We start from the raw sequence: 6,297 nt of genomic DNA on the forward strand, positions 1-6,297 counted from the left end.
TCTTATTCTTGCCCCCATTACTGAAGCACTGGACTATTTAAAATGCAAGTGAATAGTTGCATTAGCTGCATATGAGTAGTTTATTAAATGTGTTAGCGGCGTATTTTATCTCTATGTTTTATGAAATATATGTAATAACTGCACACTTTACATATGTATTTTATTTTGTGTTTTTTATTGAATATGTTTAAGCTGCATATTTTAATTGTATATTTTGTAAAATGTATGTATTAAGGGACTGACTCTGAGTTGGTAGCAAAGCAAAAAAAGCAAATAACTTGGCACTGCAAGGGAATCAAATACTGTTGTTGTTTTTTGTGTTGCTGCATGGTAATTAATGGCTGCTTTTGCATTGGCTCCATCTGCAGTGCAACATGGTTTTATCAAAGTAGAAAGTTACTTGCTCTTTTTTGCTTTGCTCCCAACTCAGTATTAGCCCCTAACTGCATATAAACTGTACATGTGTATTTGATAAAATAGGTATTAACTGTGTAGTTTATTGAATATGTGTAAAATGAGTATTTTATTTGTATATCATATGAAATATATATATTAACTGCATACTGTATTTACATTTGTATTTTATAAAATATGTATTAACTGTGTGTATTTTATTGAATATATGTTAGCTGGGTATTGTATTTGTATTTTTTATGAAACATGTATTAACTGCATATTTATATGTGTATTTTATAAAATATGTATTAACTATATTTTATTGAATATATGTAAACTGAGTATTTTATTGATATATTTTCTGAAATATATGTATTAACTGCATATTTACATGTGTATTTTATTAAATATGTATTAACTGTGTATTGTATTAAGTATATGTTTGCTGGGTTTTTTATTTGTATTTTTTTAAGAAACATATGTATTAACTGCATAGTTACATGTGAATTTTATAAAATATGTATTAACTGTATTTTATTCAATATGTCTAAATTGAGTATTTTATGTTATCTTTTAACTGGTTATTTTCATGTGCATTTACATGTGTATTTTATAAATATGCATTAACTGTGTATGTTACTGAATATGTGTTAGCTGAGTATTTTGTCTGATATTTTATTATATATTCATTAGTTGCAGATTTACCTGTATATTTATTAAATATGTATCAGCTGTGTATTTTATAAAAATGTGTTTTCTGCATACTTTTTATTTTTAAAATTAATATTTCTATTCTATGTATATTTTAATCAGAGATGAGCGGTTTGGTTTTGTTGAAAACCAAACATACCCGAATTTTAGGGTTACAAATCAAACCGAGTCCTGACTCTGATAACTTTTGGGGTTCCGAGTAGAACCGAGTCCCGGCTCGGTTCTACCCATGGTACAGATCTCGGATCTAACAACCGGATCTTGGGTTTTGGATTGCATGTAAACAGGTCAAAATTAAATGATCTTGGCTGCTTTTATCTATTTAAAAAAAAATCAAAAGCAGAAACTGAACCAAAACACTTGAGGGTGGTTTTGTCAAAATCAAAACACGGGGTCCCGCGCACATCTCTAATTGTAATGTGTATTATCTGCTTAAATATGGATATTTGTGTTAGTGACAAATTTTATTAAATATAAGCAGTGCTTCAGTGGTTGCTTACTGTTATTATTTATAATAATGATTATTCAATATCTGTTCCTACCTGGACATAACTGTAGACTATTCATCTGGGCACCCAGCTGAGTCCAAGTGAGTACAGTATGTCCCGGAGGAAGGAAAAATGGGGTAATCCATGACCCGGTGGAGAGGGAAGTGCCAAAGTGGCACCTCCTGCGCAGACCTCCGCGCATGCCCTTTTCTCACTCTAGGTATTGTTATACACTAATGCCTGATTACTGTGGGTGGGGCTTCCTTAGAATAAATCTGCATATTGTGAAACAAGCACTGTGGAAATTGTTGATGTCCCAGGTTTTTAAATTCTGAGTGGTAATTGTCCAGGTAATGAGCAGCCTTGATTGCGAGACCTCCTGTGAGAGACTGATAAAAGGTGTGTCAGTTATTCTAGGCAGTCTCTTACTACCTGGGGAGCAGACAGACCTGTTGAGAGACACTGCTATAGCTTTATGTAAGTGCTGTATTTAAAAGCTGCTTTGTATGAGATGGACATTATTTCCTCCCACCGTTCAGTTAAGTTAGAACCAGACAGGCTAGAATGTATAATTATTATTATTTATTTTTTGTATTTATTTATTTTCATGATATTAATAATTACTTTGCTGCACATATTAAACTAATTACAGAGACTTATATTAAGGCCATGAACTGGCATGATTCTGATAGGCTTCTGCATGCAGAGTGCGTCTGTTTACCCCGGAAAATTACACTCCTTAACATGGACATGCTAGGCCTCCCCAAGAGACTACGCACTGCCAATGCCACCTCAGTGACTGAAATACAGGTGCTGCACAATAACCTCACAGGCCAGTGCCCAGCTTCCAGACACTGAGGAAGAGCCAGCATTTTGGTGTCACCCCCTCGGATGGTGACACCTGGTGCGCTCTACATTCCCCCAGTGACACCACTGGATGCAGGTAATAGGACAGTGGTCACCTAGCAATAGAGTACTCCAATGAAAGAATACTGTGTTCACCTGTGAGAGGTGCCTGGATGGTGAAAGCCTGCTGGCTCCTGTGCATTTGTGATCAGACACTTATCTTGCTCCACTCACTCTCACCGTCAGGCCACTGATGAACTGTGCTTAGACTCAGCTATTGCTTTGTCTCAGGATATCACCTTCGTTCCATTCAGGATAATAAACTTGTCATTTTGGAATACTCCTTACCACCCCCGTAAATAAGGGTTTCAGTGCGCCCTGTGTTGCTGCCACCCCCTCTCCCTAAGTGCATACTGTCAAAGGGCTGCACCCCAGGGGGTGGATGGAAGTACCATGACAGGAGCAGTGCACACTGGTCAGGGCATCCTAGGGATACTCCGGGCAGTTGTACAGGCTGCAGGGTGTGTGTCCTGAGCATCAGGAGACGGTGGCAGATGGGGAGTTTGACTGGGGTAGTACAGGGTCCGAGGGTCTGCGACAATGCCATCCCCAGCGTGCTCAGCCCTCTGCGATGGCATCGGCCTTGCTCCTTACAGACCTGAGTGCCTTCCAAGCTAGGAACATAAAGCACATCCTTTTCTAGTGTTGCCATAATGTTCCTGATTGTATTGGAGAACATGAGCAGATCGTACTTAGGGCCTGATTCAGAGGAGGACACAAATGCTGGAGGTGACGGCTTCAGTAATGAGAGGCCCACCTCTGGCTTCTCAGATGCGCTGCATGTGTCCGAAGACACAGCATCGGATCACCATCAGCAACATCGCGTGGACCATCAGACATCTGAATAAGGTTACTCAGAATGTCCACCCAGAGCCGGATTTAGACCTCCTGGGGCCCTAGGCAAGATATCGGATTGGGACCCACCCTCCCTCAAACAATTCATGTACTTTGTTATGCTCTGCGGAAACCGTGTGGTGCCATATAAATGAAGGCTAATATATATACTGTATATATTTCACAATATGCCCCATGGCGGTGGGTGACAGGAGGAGGCAGAGGGGGACAGGGGGAGGCAGAGGGTCTCTGGGCCTGATTCAGACCCGTTTGCTCAGCTGCATTCGCACGTAGCCTGCCGATGTTTGCAATCTGCGCGTGCGTATAAGATGCAGTACTCGTGCGCGAACTAGTCCATGCGATTGGGAAGCATTCGCACCCTGTACACAGACACCCCACTAGAGTGAGTCACAGGTCGTGCCGTTTGTGGGTGGTGACAGGGGGTGGTCAATGGTAATGGGGGTGTAGTGGTGCAAACGCAGGCGTGTCTGTGCGTCTGAATGCCATTTCAGGGGCATGCATAATTAAGAGCAGGCTTGGACTGGGCTGCCGGGGATTCGGGTATTTCCCCGGTGGGCCCCACTGATTGCAGGCCACGCCCCTTTTCAGGAGGGGGCGGGGCTTAGCACCCGCGACGGGGGAGGGTTGCTGCCAGGCTTGGACTGGTCTGCTGCACTCGCACTGCTTATTGACCACGCCCCTTTCTGTGAGAGGGCGGGGCTTCACGGCCCGAGATCAGGGAAGGGGGGAGGAGTCTGACCTGCAAGTTCTGAATGGCTCAGTCACAGTCTGTGCCATAACTCCTTGTGCTGGTGCAGGCAGCAGCTTCCGTGCAGTGCACTTCCCCCTCCTCCCCTTCCCTCTGACTCATGCGGAGATTAAGCTCTGCCCCCACCAGACACCTTCTCACTGAAACTTAGCAGTGCCACTGTCTGGAAAGAAGAGATGAGAGTGAGACCTTTAAATGAAGAGGAGTTCATGCAGCTGTACCTCTGCAGCTGCTAAGTACAGTAAGCTATTGTTTTTTTTCTATTTAAAGTGTATAATGTTGAAGTTTCTGACTGGCCAGATGGGGGGGGGGGGGTATGTTGAATCCCCTGGTGAGGCCCACTGCTTCAGGGGTGAAGGGCTACCTAGTCACTGTCAGGGCCTGCAGAACAGATCCCCACCTAAAAGTCTGTACTGCTCATGCATGGTTCTGTCGCCAGAGCATGGTCAGAGCAGCGGACACATGGCCTGATTCATTACGGAACGCAACTGCAACAGTGTACGCAGTTGGGTGATTGTTGTTTACTGCACATACATCGCAGTGCGCATGTGCGAAGGTTACACTGCGATTATGCAGAACACGGTAAGCCATCGCACAGTGGGTGACAGGTATTCAGCGTTTGGGGGGTGGTGAAGGGAGATTGATTGGAGAAACGCAGGTGTTCCTGTCCGTTTGAACGCCATAATAAATTAGCCACTGCAATGGCCTACACAGCTTGAGTACATACTGCGCGCAACAAGGTTAGCAATTTCCTAGAAAGCTCAGGGCTTCTGTAATTGTGCATAAGGGGTCGATGGTACTCGATGTTTTCGATGTGTACACAGGACTGCACGGTATTACAGATATGATATAGCGGTAGTGGGAGGCAGTGGGCGTCTCTATGCTGGCATTGCGATAGCAATCATTAGCATATTTTCACATCAGACCTGCGTGCGATTAAGTAGCTGTGATTGCAATCCCACAGGCTGCAGTGACTGAAGATAGAAGAAAGGACTCAGGAACGAGCGATAGCATGCAGGACCAGGACTCAGAACTTTGGAAAGGTAAGTAAAGTACCCTAGGGGTGCGTACACACTAGACAATTTTTTAAACGATTTGCCTGATTCCGACGCAAGGGAACTACAAATCATTAAAATTGTTAAGTGTGTACGCACTGTCGACCTGCCGGTGCTGCTGACGACCCCATGTAACGAGATGTGGCAAGGGACGACATATTGGGCGGTCGGGCACGTGTTCATCTAGTGTATACCGGCCGCCCAATATGTCGGCCTGTTGACTGGGGGAGGGTCGGTGGTCGCATCACTGGGCACCCCCACGTCGTTTAGTGTGTACCCAGCTTAAGGGTCCGGGTGGTTAGGGAAAATCAATACACTAAGAAAATATGGGGGGGGAAATTATTATCATAGTAAAGGTGGCAATATAGAAAAATATAAAATAAAGGTGGCACAGATTATATAGCTACATATCCTAAAGAAGACCTAACATTTATTATTATGCTGATGGCAACACACTGAGGGCTCAATCTAATTAGTCGCGAAAGTGATGAATTGCCGTTGCAACTGCATAGAAACACCGGCAATGGCAATTCACCCCCCCCCATGGCCCGATCTCATCCGAACAGAAATGTGTGAGTCCGGAGGCACCATAAGTGCGGCATACAGCCGCACTTACTCGCAGATGTGAGTAACTTGCACCTTATTGGATCAAGCCCTTTATATTTAAAAACTGCACATATTATCGTTATTTTATTACTATGTTAATAAAATAGGGCACAAATTAATATTTTAATGAAAGGGTGCCCAGGTTAATACTATTTTAATAAAATGCAGCACCAATTATTGAAGAAATAATACTAATAATAATAATAATGTGAGATGACCACGCCCCTCCAATTAATAGCCACACCTACCTAATGTTTGGTCATGCCCCTTAAGCAGGCCCATGCTATTGCATTACCCTGTGGGCCCTCTGTGCCCCAGTCCGACACTGATTAAGACGCATCGTCAGCATACACGTCACTTGGCTCCCCCTCAGTGACAGGAGCCAGGTGCTGCACTGTAGCATTAAGTGCAGCACTGGGCTCCTGTCACATTGAGGGAGCCGGCACTCCGCACCTCTAGCACCCCCCACCACCCCAGTTATGATACCCACGGCATGTACCAGGGTTCGGGCTGCGAGGCAATGCCCCCTGTT

Source organism: Taudactylus pleione, unplaced genomic scaffold (genome assembly GCF_031769625.1).
Source record: "Taudactylus pleione unplaced genomic scaffold, aTauple2 ptg000256l, whole genome shotgun sequence".
NCBI lineage: Eukaryota > Metazoa > Chordata > Amphibia > Anura > Myobatrachidae > Taudactylus > Taudactylus pleione.